The sequence below is a fragment of the Mytilus galloprovincialis genome, chromosome 12, assembly GCF_965363235.1.
Source record: "Mytilus galloprovincialis chromosome 12, xbMytGall1.hap1.1, whole genome shotgun sequence".
In the NCBI taxonomy this organism is placed as follows: domain Eukaryota; kingdom Metazoa; phylum Mollusca; class Bivalvia; order Mytilida; family Mytilidae; genus Mytilus; species Mytilus galloprovincialis.
The window spans coordinates 40,263,051-40,279,991 of NC_134849.1; the positions used below are offsets into that span (position 1 = coordinate 40,263,051).

Below are 16,941 nucleotides of genomic sequence, written 5' to 3' on the forward strand. Positions count from 1 at the left end.
TTTTCCCCGTCTTCTGTTGAAGACATTTTCATAGACTGCACACCCAATTTTTGCCGTGATTAAAAAGTCAATATGACGTCATTACCTCAACGAAAATTTAAATGAACCATGGTCAGTATTAAAGTTATACATGTTTTGGTATATGATATATAATAATGCAATGTCTTGATTAAACCCCCGCAGGACATATACGTCGTTTACGTTATAAACGACATAGATTTCACCATAGCCTACATTGTAATACAAAAAAAAAATGAAAACAAAGCACAATTTTCTTTTTTTGTTTTATACTTCAAAACGTGAAACGAATTGAAGAAAATCTCGTGAACACTCCTACTTATAAAATAACTTGAATAGTTATGACATAAAAAAATATGAAGCAGGAAGGAAACAAGGAACAAGTAGGTACTTCCTCATTCGTAAATATTAAAAGATATATATACATCTATATATAGGAGAGAAGTACGTCGTAAATGTAGTAAGTAATATTTTATTTCTAACATTATTTGTTGGTTACCGTATTTTTTTAGATTAGTCTTTTCAACATAGGTTTCAACAAACGTTTAATTTACCAATCAACTGACCGTTGTATGTTGTTTATTGGCTCGAATCTGTAGAAGTAGCATATGTGTGATCAACAGGCGTACTGTGCTTAAGAAATTTATATCTAAGGAAATAATTTTTAAATAAAAACGGATGTAGAGAAATAATCTGAGATCTGTAATTAATATCAGTTTGTATACCGGAGACAACATTGGCACATAAGAAAGCAACTGAATTTGGGCAGGTGCACAGATATCATACATGGATGCCCACGTTTATGTCTTTCTTTTCGCTTGACATCTATCTTCCATTATCGTCAGTTAAATTTAGAAAAAAAGATCATTTATATAAATAGTGCATAGCCACTCGCAACCAATCTTCACCAAATTCATATTTAGAGTCAATAGTTTATAAAAAAAAATGAGTAGGATGAACCCGCCGATTTCCAACAATTACAAAAATTGCTTGAAAAGTAAGTTGTTAAATGCAAGTAATTGTCTTATATTCTGAGCCAAAAACGTTTTGCAACACAAATATAAAATTCTATTTTATAACAAAATCATAACAACATATACTTTTAGTAATTACAAAATAACGGAATTATGACATGTCAGAATCAACATGAATGTTTATCACTCACATTCACTAGCAATTTCTTTGTATGGAGCCCAGTAATGTCAAAATGCGGAAATGAGTATAGTGTTTTTCAAAATCAATTTCTCCTCCATGCCCTAAGTGATTCAATGAAGAATTGACAAGCACCCCAGCACCTACCCTTCGTCAATGCACTACTCTCATGGCCAGAAAGTGAAGATAGCGCTCCTCCTTAACGTTAGTTTGTTTCGGTCTACAAGATCATGTGCAGTTGCAATTTGTCGATATATGTTTGTTAGTCTCTAAACTGATGACATAAGCACCTTAAATCGAGCCACGACGTCAGCAACACTCATTCCGGCATCAACCATTCCAAGAGCTTTCTGACGATTATTTTATCAAACGTTTATGCGTTTTTCTTACCAATTGTGTGTCTCTTAACGTTTATAGTGAAAAAGGAATTTAAAATTTCGTTTAAAAGTACAGCTACAAAAGGTTAAACATCAATTTCACGTGCAAAGTTGAAATTGCGCGAAATAAATCACCCGGAAAAGGTAAGACTGTTTAAAATTACAGGTAAACTTTATGACCAAATCAATGATGTTTAGATATGTTATTTTGTAGAAAGAACAAAAACAAAATGAAAAAAAAGTGTTGTTAAACTTTTTTGGCTAAGTATATATTCATAACAGTGTCAAATGGAAAAAAAAATGACGCAGCAGAAATGTTTTAGATGTCAAAATCTAATTTTAAAATAAGTAGTAATATCCGATTTCAGGGAAACCAACTCCTTACCAGAGAAATTGAAATCTCAAAATCAATCTTTGCATTAGGAGTTACAGATTGATAAGTTGGTGTATAACGATACTTTTAGAACTATTGGCTATTGTTTAGTAGTCAATTGCGGCAGGAAAACTGGAAGTGATATTCAATTACAATTACAATTGGAGTCAAGCGCACCTGCAATTAGTTGGGTTCGAACTCATTATATCATTGTAATTCTGCATGTTTAATGGCAATTGAACTACTAAGATCAGTTGATAATAGAGGACCTTCCGCGAAAGAAACGATTTTACGAAATGCATACAACTTATAAAGTCGCTTTTAACTTATACCAATGTATAGATTGAAAAACACAGTTTCTAAATTTAGTCACCCACTTTTGCTCGATTTAACGGTTTGAAAATTCTGTTATCAATGTTGTGTTTAAAAACTTACAAGTTTACCTTTGTAGTATTTACTTGACATGTATCAGTTCCAAAATAACATGTGTCGGTTCCGATTTGACATTCTTTTTAATTTTCAAATTGATATTTGTCAAACCTGAATTGTTTTCCTTTTAAATTGAAAATGAGAACTGAAAACTAGGAACGAACTGAGATCTGTAAACTACAATCGGAGAAATGTAAGCTAGAAACTGAGAAATATAACATTGGACATGAAAAAGGTCAAGTTGGAAGTGTAAAATGTCACGTTAGAACTACGAATTCTTAACTGAGAACTACGACAAATTAGGTTGGAACTAAAATAATAAATTTAGAAAAAGTTAAATGTCCGTACCAGTCTTTCATACAAGTGATACTATATATCTGGTATATATTTCAAACAACTGCAATGTATATCTTATACTTTTATCGGTATTGTCTTTATAGCATTACCAATTCTGATGAATGGGATTATAATCATGTATGTGAAAGGGAGGGATATAAAAAGAGACTTACATTGACGACACACCTGATCAAATCTCAAGGGAAAAACTTGCAATATCATTTATTTTCGATTTTATCTTTCTCTGCCACAGACATTTCAAATATAAACTGAATATATTCAATTCATTTTTCTTTTGTTTTCTTATTTTAGACTCTAGATGGCAGCACAATCTAGTGTGAATGTAGCTCAATCTGCTTTCGTATGTCAATTATGTGACCATAACAAAGTTGAGTGGAAATGCGAGGAGTGTGGTATTTTCTTATGCAGTACGTGTAAAGAGAAAATTCACCCAAGACTAAAATCATCAGAGAAGCATAGGATCGTGTCTATCCAAGATATCTGGAAGGTAATAAATTGCCTTATAAGAGCTATAATTGTAGATATAATTAACGTTCTGGACCATTAGTTCAACTTGTTGCCAATGCCCATCATCATCAATATTTTATTTATTGTTCATAGTGTTACGGAGTTTCCTTATTATATCATATTATATCATATTATATAATCAGTTGCAAAAAAATGTAACGCTCCTCATGGTATTACCATATTGTAATATGATAATGTATTCTTAATAAATTGATGGTTAAGGTGAATATCATAGTAAATAAAAAAAAAGTGAAATCACAAAAATACTGAACTCAGAGGAAAATGATATCGGAAACTCCCTAAACACATGGCAAAATTAAATGACAAAGCACATCAAAAACGAATGGACACCAACTGTCATATTCCTGACTTGGTACAGGCATTTTCAAATTGTTAAAAATGGTGGATTAAACCTGGTTTTATAGAGCTAAAACTCTCACTGTGTACGACTGTCTCATCAAATTGCGTAATATCTACAATGATGCCTGAACAAAACAGACAAATTACCGTTTTCTATCACTAATATAACTCGTTGCAAATGCTGTGACCTCAATGCCTATCATCATCATCATCATCATTAACGTTTTATGTGTTGTTCATGTTGTTAGGGTATATTATATTATATATTGTTTTTAGTTGCCAAACATACAACAACATTGTCAAATGATCTTCAGGTTCAGGGCAATCAAAAATGCTTTCCTTTTCCACTTTTGTCATGGTGTTTAATTTATAAAAGTTGATATCTGGAACAGGATTATCACACGGTTTAGTTTTCATTCTTATCATGATATTTACTAATATTTAACTATATTGAAATATGGAAATAAAACGCGTTATCACATTTACTATTAACAGGTTTTTTTCCCAATTTTCCGTGAATAAAAAAACTTTTAATATTGTACTGGGTATTAGATCTTTCCACTTTTCCGTGAAAAAAAAATGTATTGCTTTTGTTCTGATATTTACAATTTACCGGTTATCTTTTTTTCCTTCGCTGTTTTGTTGTTAATATGTCGTATGCTGATGTCATTGAACTATTTATACGCTTTCGAAACTGAAACTGCTTAACCGAATACTCTTCTGTGAAATAGTTACCTCCCGAAAAATGTTTTCTTGTTATGTCTAACACTTTCCAACTGTATAAGAGAATAATAGCTATTTCCACTTTTCTCTTCTCTTCTCTGTGACATTTTATCTTAGCTTTAAGGTGATACAACTCACTAATCATATGTAGAAGAGGTTGATTACATGTCTTTGTTTAATGATCTTAAACTTATGGTCAATGTCAAAGTTTGGTTGACGCTATTTATTTCGACATTTTATCTTACTTCTGCTTGCTTTAAGATTATTACTTCACTGTGGTTCATTATAAAGCCAGTCTTTGTAAAATGTAAGGATACATATACATCTGGAAAAGGTCTTCTGCATGTAACTTCGACTAAACCAGGTAGTACGTTTTTGCACTTTTATTCATGACTAAATACCTAGAAATCTCGTATTTAATTAATAGACATTCATGAACTGTCATTTGCGGGAGCAAGATACTTTCAATAAATTGAAAAATATCCCCTTTGTACAGACTACAGTATATACAAACAATATATTTATGTATTCATAAAAAATACAATGTCATATGAGACCAGAAGTGACATTTTCTGAACTGGAGGATGACAATTATTTCCCTCATTTCAAGCAGAATTTATGAATAAACCATACAGGTTTTAATCAGTCTATAGAAACCTAGATCATGATGATTTGAAGAAATCAAAAACATCGTCTTATCAATGACCTTGAACATTGTTAAAGAAGAGGGACGAACGATACCAGAGGTAGAATTAAACTCAAAGATAGAAAATAAACTGACATACATTGTAGCCATGGCTGAAAAAAAAGATAAACAGATAAATAATAGTACAGAAGGCACAACATATAAAACTAAAGACTAAGCAACCCGAACCCCACTGAAAACTTTGGGGGATCTCAGGTGTCCCGAAAGGGTAAGCAGATCCCACTCCCGTCGTGTTGTTTATGTTATTACAAATCCGCTAAATAGCCTAATTTGGTAGGTCACATTCGTGAAAAGGAAAAGAGTATTGTAATTACGACGTAAGGAACATATCCAAATCATCTGTGAAATGGTTATTCCATAACGGTCAACCGACTCGTGATGGCGTCTGTAAAATTTACGAAGGGGTGATTTCGACTTTACCATTTGGAACTCTTGGTTTAATAGCTTCTTTTTGAGTAGAAATCCTCTATCAAGGAAATCATGATAAGAAATACAAGCCTGGTAATATCGATCAATTGGGAGATATATACTCCGTATGCAGGCGCTGCTGGAATGTCACTACATAGAAAATGGAAAGTTTACAATTAGGAAGCTGAAATCATCTCTTTTGTCGTAAAGTTTTGTTTTCAACCAACCCTCATTGTCAATTTCTGATGTAAGGCTGTATACTAGCTGTAGCATCCTTTATCTCAAGTTTGCTATGATAGATTCTTTCAATAAGTCACCAAATTTTGTACTATTTAGTGAGATGTTTGAATCTATTTTGAAAATGTATGTGGAAAGACTTTCAATTGATCTTTGAACTTTTATTTTTTTCATGTTTAATATTATTGTTACTTCAAGAGATTATATATGTGTGGCGGTCTTCCGTGTTTCAAAACACATTTGTGCTGTCCTTAAGAGTTAGAATATCAGGTGTGTATTAAATCTTTGTAATTTGGTAAGTGATTGTTTTTATTTAAAACTATTTCATAGTATTCAGGCAACTATGTTGTACAAACAATATAAAGCAAATTGCCTTTATCTGGTCATCTAAACATGTAATAATCTAAATTTCCCTTAGTCTACATTTTAAGAATTATCATTACAGAATAAAGAGCCATGGAACTATGGAAAGATGACGCGCGTGGAAGCAGACACTTTACTAAAGAAATACAAACATATGGGGGATGGTGCTTTTCTCGTAAGAGAAAGTAGAACATTAACAGGCAACTATATCTTAAGTATCTTGTAAGTATCAACAGTATTGGGTTATGTCCTTTCAAGATGAAAGGTGAATCAAACACGGGGAAGGAATATGAAATATAATTGAGAATAGAAATGAGGAAAGGTACAACACTCTGACCATAGTACAGAAATCTAAAACATATTACTAACTTACCATATATAAGTTATTGGAGAAAGAAATCGAAAATGTAATTTGCTTTAAAAAAAAAATATGGTTGTATTAAAATGTGTTGATTGTACATAGTTTCACAAATGTTATAAACATCACATATTATCTTAATTCTCATTAGAAACGATACGAAAGAAACCAAAATACCAAAGGTACAACCAATAATCAAAAGTTTAAAACATAGAGGAAAAAACTAGTACAAAGCTGGTTAAATTACACTCGACGAAAGAGGAAAATATTACAATTGGAACATATCCGTGTATATTTGTGCGTAAGAACTCCAATCAATGAAAAGGGTTGGACCGTTAATTAATGGGAAAATATTACAAATTGTCATGTTTAAAATAAACATCATGCATTCACACATTTACATACATATATGTATTTACAATGGATATCAATGAACACGTTCAGTACGACAGATAAATAATAAGTAATGAAACTCGTTCAAATATAGAAGTTAACATAATATTTTGTTTGGTTAATTGATAAACATGATATATTTTAGGATAAAAGATGAAACAGTACATTTAAGAATACATACAAAAGAGGAGTCCGGACAATTGAAGTATGACTTTAATGGAAACTTGTTCGATAGTCTTGATAACTATATCGAATTTCTTAAGCATGGTACGCATATATTTGTCTTTGGTGTTTCAGATAAAGCAATTTCACTAACTAAACCTCTTCCAAAATCGTGACAAATAGAGTTATTTAACCAGTTGTGTTACAATTGCTTACAAGGCAGTTCAATTTAATTTAAGATCTTTATTCTTAATGAAATTAACGATGTTGTTTTTTTTTCGAAATAACAAGCTTTTTAAAAAGGCTTTTATAGATTTATAGTATAGAAAAACAGAACTAAGAAAGCAGAAAAAAAATGTTAGGTTCGTTTATTCGTTGACATATATACTATCTTGAAAATTTAGCGCGAAATTATGATCTCTTAACTTTCATTATCATTTAATAACTATGAAAATATAGCAATGGTTTTATAACGTTTTAAGAAAGATTTTAAAAAGTTGTTTGTTACATGTATATAATGATAAGAAAAATAAGGTTTGACGGGCACCACATGAATAAAAGCACGGCATCCGAATAGTTTGCATATTATAAATTGAAGGTCACAAAAACACGGATTAAAGTAGGTTAAATTAATCATTTGTAGGTCAATAATATGTAAGCGATGTTTTTATTTAGCTTACTTTGACAAATTTTGCCCAAACTGACTGCTTATATGCAAATACTATTTCACAATTCCCCTTTTAAAATTACTTGCTCCAATAATAATTTTACTTGAATATCTAAAATAAGAATATAAGAAGAAAATGTTTGTTTCAAATGTAAGTTTTTTCACATGGCCAATATTAGTGGGAAAGCATTGCTATAGATTTTTAAAAATGTTATATAAATAAATTGATCATTACAATGTTTAGACTAACTATGTATATTTTATACAGATAACAATACGAGCTATATATTTCATATTGTTTTTGTTGTTACTTTTTGTGCTTGTATTGATTGTAAAAGAAGAAAACAATTATTTTCATCTGTACTGGTCAAATGGTGTAATAAAAAACTAGTTTTTGTTGTTGTGAATAAATGAAATTTGGCCAAATGATTTACCTTTTGTTATTTTGTTATTTTTTTACTTGTTTCTCTCTCTCTAAAAAACAAGCGTTATTCGATATTTAAAGATATCATTCAGGCATATGATATTTTATAGTGAATGGTGTTTATTTCAGAACTGAGATGTTCAATTTGTTTGAATTTTTGGAACACTAATGATTTTCTTATTCCAGGCATAGGATACCTTAACCGAATTTGAACTTTTTGGAATTTTGGACCCTCAATGGTCTTCAACTTTGTACTTGTTTGGCGTGATACATATTTTGATATGACTGTCACTGATGACATGGCTGTAAAAGGGGAGGTTTGGCATGCCACAAAACCAGGTTCAACCCGCCATGTTTTTCTTTAAAAATGCCCTGTACCAAGTCAGGAATATGGCCATTGTTATATTATAGTTCGTTTCTGTATGTGTTATATTTTAACGTTGGGTTGTTTGTTTTCTCTTAATTTTGAGTGTAAATTCACATTGCGATAAGACGTGTCACGGTACTTGTCTATCCCAAATTCATGTATTTGGTTTTGATGTTATATTTGTTTTTCTCGTGGGATTTTGTCTGATGCTTGGTCCGTTTCTGTGTATGTTACATTGTAGTGTTGTGTCGTTGTTCTCCTCTTATATTTAATGCGTTTTCCTCAGTTTTAGTTTGTTACCCCGATTTTGTTTTTTGTCCATGGATTTATGAGTTTGAACAGCGGTATACTACTGTTGCCTTTATTTATGAGTCTTATGTAGACGAAACACGCGTCTGACGTAATAGATTATTATCCTGATACTTTTGATATTAATATATAAATCTAATTTTAGCTAAGCATGAATACCAGTTTTGACTGTATCAACTTACACATATTTATGTTTTAGTACAATATAACTAAAACAATGTTTATCTTTTGCTACCCAATTTACAAAATAAACTTAAAAAATGTATTCACCAGGAGAATGAACTCTCAAACAAGTATAAAAACAAAGGGGGATAACTGTGACATAGAGCCGTCCTAACGCTTCAGTCAGAACTAAACGTAACATTCTAATGCTATAAAAAGCAATTTGGAAAAATGAAATTTGTCTGTTTCTCCTAAGGTTGCGAAGTAGAAGAAAACATAAGAAAAACAGTGTTCAATGAGATAAATCTTACATGGGAAAGTATTCTTTTAAGCGATGTCAGTTTGAAAAAACATATAAAGTGTTCGATATCATATACCAAATGTCAAAGCTACATCTTTAAACCCGAAAAAAATTGAACCGCGAAACGATAGGAATATAATGAAACTTGCACAAAATAAAGAAATAGAGAATGGAGTTAAATGGGAATTTTTTTTCAATAAATGTTACCGACCCAAAAAGGAAACAAAAATAAACCACATTTTAAAAAGAACATGCAATTACTTCATTTATAGCGATATTAACTCAACGAAAAGTTTTCATACTGAAATATATAAAAAAAAAATTAAAAACAAATAAATAATAATAAATGAATACGTGTACATAAACAAATTATAAAATAAAACTAGAAGTCAAAATGAATAAAAAAGATACACACATACATGTATCAATTAAAAGAAAAGTCAATTGAATTCAATTACGTTTTTCAATAATAACTGACGAAACGTGATCTTTTCCCACTAAAACAATAATAAGGCTATACAACATGTTCAATATCATATTACAATAATTGTCACGAAAACATGTAATTACTCTGTATTTTGATTGTTTTTTTACATTTTTTTTGTCAGTTCCTGGAAATTACAGAAAAATTAGAGCGTTTTACATGTTTTAGGTTTTGTCTTTAGTTTTGTTTTTTTGTGGACAAAATGCATATTTGCGTCTATTTTTTATTGATTTTGTCCGTTGCCTCTTCATTCGACATTGAAAAAAGATTTTTTGCAGACTCATCGGATCAATCGTCCTATAATCCTTGCATGTGGATGATAATAAAACAAGTAGACCGTACAGAAACGAGACTATACAAAGTTCACACCCTCAGTAATCAGAATCATATAGTAGCAATAAACAGTATTCAAGGAATAATTAAGAAAGACAAAGTAACACAATTTAAATCCTTATTGAATGGAATTCAGAAGAAAATGAAAAACATGAAGTCTGAAATAAATGATTTGAAGAAAAGTAAGTACAATTGTCATAATCGAATGTGACATATTACGCAATCAGATATCATATAAAAAATAAAATAAGAATTTTAAAGAATTCTATATATTTGATACAAAATAAGAAGACTTTCATATTTAATTTTACAGACTGCTGTAAAGAACACACTTTTAACTCGAAATCACAGAAAAATTGCAAACAACTGAGGTTTTGCAACATACACCATTCCTCGAAAGCATAACTAACATACGCAAACATTTGCATATTGTAAAATAAACTTACATTTCAATAAGAATGTACACTATACCGCTAAAACTCACAACAACCTCTTCAAAATTTAACTAATCTCCTGAAACGGGAATGCGACCTCATCACTGTTTTTGGAAATCGAGCATAAAGCGTTTGAAAACTGTATACCAACACAAAATTAAAATTACTTAAGTGAAAAAATGTTTATTGTTTTTTTTTTATCTGATTAAAGAACGGTATCAGTCTTTTTGATTGCCAAATTCAAAAGAAGTGCTGGTTTACTTTTAAAAGTAGTATATATCACTGGGGCAAATATGATCTCTGTAACTACAGTTACGTATATCCAAAGATGGCGGACGATGTTTCTGGTCAATTTTTCTTTTGTCATTTTTTTAATAATAATGTAATAATATTGATATATGGACAACAGGAAGATACAACACATTTCATGCATCCATCTATAAAGTTTCTTATTTATTCTATTTTACAGGAGCATGTCAGCATAACTGGATGTTCTTTATGGGTCATTGCTATTTATTCGTGTATAAAAAGGAATAACGCTAAGGTAATTTAATGTAATAACATAAATCTGTTTTGTTGTAATTTAATTTCTGTTAACAGTTCAAACGACCATTTCCAGTGAAGCATACACCATAAATGATAATGTTATGAAAAGACGTGACAAAAAATATGTATGATAAGTAATTTTGTTAGTTTCAAATAAAACAGAATATCAGAGCAATTATTATAGCAACTTAAAGCGACGTTTAAATTTGCTATGTTACAAACATTATTAAGGATAGCACTAAATAAAAAAAACAACTGTGAAGCACAGTATATATCGTCATTCCTGTTTTGTTACCACATCTTAATTAATTGATTGAATTGATCCATTATCAAAACAAACAATGTTTTAAGGCACGGTCTCGCTGAAAGTTTTCCCTCTCGTCATGTTATTTATAACATTAACCTAATTACGCATCAGATAGCAATATGTTATATGTATTATGATTTTAGTTTACTATTTATAACTTTGTAATTAATTTTCAAATTCTAAAACTCATTTTGGATACTAATAATCAGTTCAAAGTGTGATATCAGAGACACCTTTAAACAGTTGTTAAAGTTAACTACATACTCCACAAATCTAAAAATATGATTCGAAAGATATGTACCGAGAGCGCAACAATTTCCCAAAAGCTGAAACAGTGGTAAACAGAAATACTAGTAAAACAATAATTCCGAGCTCCAAAAAATACTAATTGGAAAAGTCCATAAGCTAATGGCAAAAATCGAAAACACATCACAAGATTTAATAATAACTGTCATACTACTGACTTGAAACAGCAATTTTTTTATGGAAAAAAAATGTGAATTAAATCTGGTGTTATAGCTAGAAAAAGCCTCTAACAAAAACCGGGAGTTAAAATAAACAGTAAACTTTCTTCTCTGTAATCACGGTATTTTTTCTCTTTTTTTTTCATTATAACTGTAACCGACGAAAACGCTTTTAGATAACCATATCTATGACTATGCTATGGTGCGTTCTATATGCCTTAATCGTGTCATGTTTTATTGTAGAATGAATGTCAGCAAAAAAGGTGGTTATTTGGTAAAGGTTGAAAGTGTAGCAGAGAATGCATGGTTGATTTCAGCATTACATGGTATTTTCTATCGTAAACATTAATATAAGAAGATGTGATGTAAGTACCCAGGAGACAACTCACCATCCATAGTACACATGTTGTCAATTGCTTAAGCTAAATGCTTTAACTTAAATTTGCCTGAAAAAGAGGGTTTATGTTCGTGGAGGTGTTTGGTTTTTTGTGAAAGATTCTTTACCTACGACGATAACCCGTAGATGTTAACTTTTTGTCTTTTTGTTTTTATGAATAGTGTATCTCTCATGAAAAATTACATTTTCGTAATTTGATAGCGTATATATAACCTTCAAGTTATTAGAAAGTTTTAATATATTATGTATAAATGGGTTATCATGTATCAAACGACAATTTCCTTTCATTACTTATACAAATTGTGGACAGATTGCATTTGTTTTCCTTTTTTATTGCTCACTGATACATGTTAGTAGATATGAGACTTCCTATATCTATATTAACATTTTTGCTTTTCATAGCTGAAGTATGAATAGGCCTGAACGATATCGAGAAAGAAGGACAGTGCAGGTGGACGTCTGATAATGCTGGGATATCATTTAGTTACTGGTCATCTGGTGAACCAAATAGCGGACGGAGCGAAAATTGCGTTCATTATTGCAAAACTGGTTGTGGTTTTACCGCCAACGGATTGAATGATCTTCCATGCAGTCGTCAACAAGGATAATAATATTTGTGAAAAATAACTTTAAAATATTAAAAATAATCATAACTAATGTTTTTCATTTTCTGTCATAGGACGGTTATCCGAAAAATTATAACCATCTATCTTCTTACTAAATCAATAACAGTTATTTTTAGGCAATCATTAAATTGCAAATTCAATTTATCTTTGTAAAACGTCATCAGTGTCTGAGCAGATAGGTGATGAACCAGGGGTATATCTGAATGTCCCGTCCCTTTCTAGAAAAAGTTTGTTGGAAGGTAATAAGACCTTTTTGATAAATATTTCGTATCAACTTCACAAATAATACATGATGTTCTTGCTGTATGGATTCTGCGTACTGGCGTTGTTTATCATCTTAATATCGTGTTCTTTTATTTTCTCTCTTCTATTATTAATATTACTTTTACTGTTTAGTCTGTTTTCTGTGATATCCATTCGACGTGGCTCCGTTCTTATCCCGCTAACGTGGTGTTTGTTACTTTTTGCTGATGTGTTTTGTACGTAGATAAGAACTTCGGTATATTTTGAAATCTCGGTCTTCTTCTGAAATAAGTTCTAACAAATTAAAACTTTTGATTTTTTTACCCTGTTTACCACCAATCACCATGTGAAATTTTGATTTTGAAAATACTTTGAACGACAAAATTATTTTATATTTCTCCCTGTTTACATTCTCATGTCAAAAACGCAACTCTACACTATAGTCACATGACAAATATTTCAATCCTTTATGGATTGATTTAAAATACATATGTAAGTAAGCAATGAATGTGAAATTTGATAGATGCTTTTTATGCTTCAATATCTGTTAAATATGTGTTTGTTTTTGTTTTATTTGAGATTGTGACACAGTGATAACTGCTGTATCATTATTTTGACAATTGTGCCCATTATTTCTTTTGTGTTCATGCATCGTTGTAAATATAATGGAATTTAATGCAACTGTCATATAAGTACGACGTTTGGTACTATAGAAACAGGTTCAATCAACCTTTTTCTACATAAGAAAATGTCTGTGCCAAGTCGGGAATGTGAAAGTTGTTGTCCATTCGTTTGATGTTTTGAGCTTTTAATTTTGTCATTTGATTCGGACTTATATTTAAAAATTAACTATGAGGGTCGGTTGAAAACAAAACGTTACTGAGACAGAGATGATTTCAGATTTTCAATTGTGACCATTTCATTTTTGAATAAAGGCAACAGTAGTATACCGCTGTTCGAAATTCTTCAATTAATTGAGAAAAATACAAATCCGAATTACAAACTAAAATTGAGGGAAACACATCAAAAATAAGAGGAGAACTATGACACAACAGAAACACAACATTAAAATGTAAAACACAGAAACGAACTTTAATATATCAATGGTATTTTTTCTGACTTGGTACAGGACATTTTATGAAAACAATGGTGGGTTGAAACTGGTGTTGTGGCATGTTAAACCTCCCGCTGTTATGGCAATATTAAATATAACCTTAAAATGACAACATTACATGACAGGAATACAATACAAATAAATGGGAGAACATATAGGACAGAGAAACACACGAATAATAGCTACCAAAAAGTACCAGGTTTAAAATTTATTACGCCAGAAGTGCGTTTGAACAACACAAGACTAACTCAGATGAAAAAGTTCGAAAGCCAAAACAAGTACAAAATTAAAGATCATTGAGGACCAAAAATTCAAAAAAATGTAAATATTACGGCTAGGATTATCGGGCTGGGATAAGAACATCCTTATTATTTAGAAAAATTCATACTATTGCACACAGTTTTTTTTTTTTATAAAATGACTATATAACAAATATACATGATAAAACCGAAGTGGTGACTAGCTACAGAATAAAGACAGATACATAAAACAATCTGAAGCAGCACATATAAATCCCAGCCGAGTTACATTACCCAAAGCGATTTACTCACAACGTGACGTCACATTTGAATTTCTAAAAATATCTATTAAAAAGGAAAGAATTTGGATACAATTCAAGATTAGGTTTGTCATATTGATATAATATTCATTAACAACAATGAAAATTATACAATATTAATTAATATCAACTTGTGGTAGTAATTAGATAATTAATTGTATTATCTAGCTATGTCGGTGTTTCTTCTAAATCACACTGTGAACCAAATATATCGTATAAATTTATTTGAATCAAACTAAAATCTTATAAATGAACCGGGTGATTAATTATCTTTACCATAACACACGAATACAACAGAAAAAAATAAGAGTTACAACTACAAACGATAAGACATTTGACAAAATCCGATGAGAATAACAAATATTACATAAAAACTAAATACATCAATTTTGGATAGAAAAGTATCTTGACACGTCTTATAGCAATGCGATTTCACACTCAGCAAGAGACACAATAGGAAATAAGTCACGTTTGGTAATTAAAAGATCAGACATCGTAATGCCAAACCTCAATCCACTTCGTAAATTTTACGGACGCCATCACGAGTTGGTTGACAGTTATTGAATATCCGTTATAGAGATGATATCGAATATGTTCCTTTAATATATCGTAACTAAAATACTGTTTCCTTTTCATGAATGTGACCTACCAAATAAGAGTATTTACCGACTTTGTAATAACATGAGAAGCACGACCGGTGTCACATGTGAAGCAGAATAAACTGACCATTCCAAAGCACCGGAAATCACCCCCAGTTTTTGGTTGGGTTTGTAATGCTTTTCTACTCCTATTTAGGACACTTTGTTTACGCATCGATGACGGTACAGAAGAATTTGATGCAATCGTCGTATAAGTGAGAGGTTTAGCGCTAAAAATAAAACTGGTTTAATCCATCATTTTCAAAATTTGAAAATGCTTGTGCCATGTCAGGAATATGACAGTTTTTGTCTATTCGTTCGATGTCTTTTTTGACATTGACATTTGATTTTGAAATTTGATTATGGACTCTCCGTTCTGAATTTTCCCTCAGAGTTCAGTATTTTTGTGATTTTACTTTTTTTCCATCAAAAGTCAAGTCGGAAGACAATTCAACAAAACTAGACAACTGTCATCTGCATTGAAGACATTCAAGGTTTAATACCATATTTGCATGTTTTTTTAATTTGTGTTTGTTATGATTCGCAAATTAATAATCTTTTAAGAAAGCATACTGTCATATTCATTTTGACCATCTGAAAAGTTCCACCCTTTAAAGCTCTATCCACAGGAAGATCACCATTTATTTTGTTAACAGATGATAAATATTTCACAGCTTCTTTACCTCTGTTAACAGATTTCGGTCTATCATTCACACAGTTTTTCAGTTCTCTAAACTTAGGACCATAAGAGATCGTCTTTCGGTGATGGCCATGTTGAATTATGTAAGATCTCAGTTAATAACATGGCCAAAGGGCCAGTACAAGTAGGCGAGTTGGAATAGACACATGTTATTTGATTTTCATGTATTGTTCAAAATCAAGGTGCTGCAACGCTTGCTTGTAGTTACATTCTGTAGTCGAAAAGTTTTGATGTAACCGTAGAATATAATAGGAACGACTTGTTTTGAAAATATAGCGGAATTAGAAAATGTACTTCCTTGTGATGTCGAACATTGCTGATGCTTATTGCATCAGTTCCTTAATTGTAAACTAAATAGGGAGGAATTTTTTTTCATCATGTTAGTCAAGTGCGTAGTCTCACTAACATTTTTGAAAATAAACAGGCAGTTCTTATGTAGTGTAAGCCTAGCGGATTAGACAAATGTGAAAGACTGTCATCAAAGCTCAAGAGTGAAATCTACATTTGGAAGACTTTATTTTATATTACTCATTTGACATTATAATTGCAACCATATGTCATAGTAATACCTAGGTCCCTTAATTAGACATTTTCCCTGAATATTCGGAAACGGGTACGTAGTATAGGGCGTTTAGGAGATGGGCGAAAGAAAATATACCAGAGGCGCAATGTACAGTACTATCAGGGAACATGTGGAATTTTGTAAAACTTCAGTGTCCAATACAGTACAAGGTAGGTCCTCCGATTTACTATTCAATGGAATGTTTTAATATTGAAGCCATGACGGACTTATTATTCGACAAAATTTCATCCTTGTCAAACGATATGTTTTTTTGTAGGTGGAATTTTCCTGAGTGCTTATTTGTTTTTTAATCTTCTAGAAGACACTCTAGTATTTACATATAGACACAATATTCTTTGAAACTCTACCACAGGAACATCA

At 31.0% G+C, this 16,941-nt stretch overlaps 1 long non-coding RNA gene across 2 annotated transcripts; it reads left to right on the top strand.

Annotated features, from left to right (window-relative positions):
* Nucleotides 1-391: 391 nt before the first annotated feature.
* LOC143053561 (uncharacterized) lies at nt 392-8,023 on the top strand. Of its 2 annotated transcripts, none has more exons than XR_012971405.1 (4): nt 392-478; nt 2,998-3,193; nt 6,093-6,232; nt 6,907-8,023. It is a non-coding gene; the product is annotated as an uncharacterized LOC143053561 (long non-coding RNA). The 2 variants fall into 2 exon arrangements; XR_012971406.1 differs by lacking the exon at nt 392-478 and adding an exon at nt 2,525-2,542.
* The last annotated feature ends 8,918 nt before the right edge of the window (nt 8,024-16,941 follow it).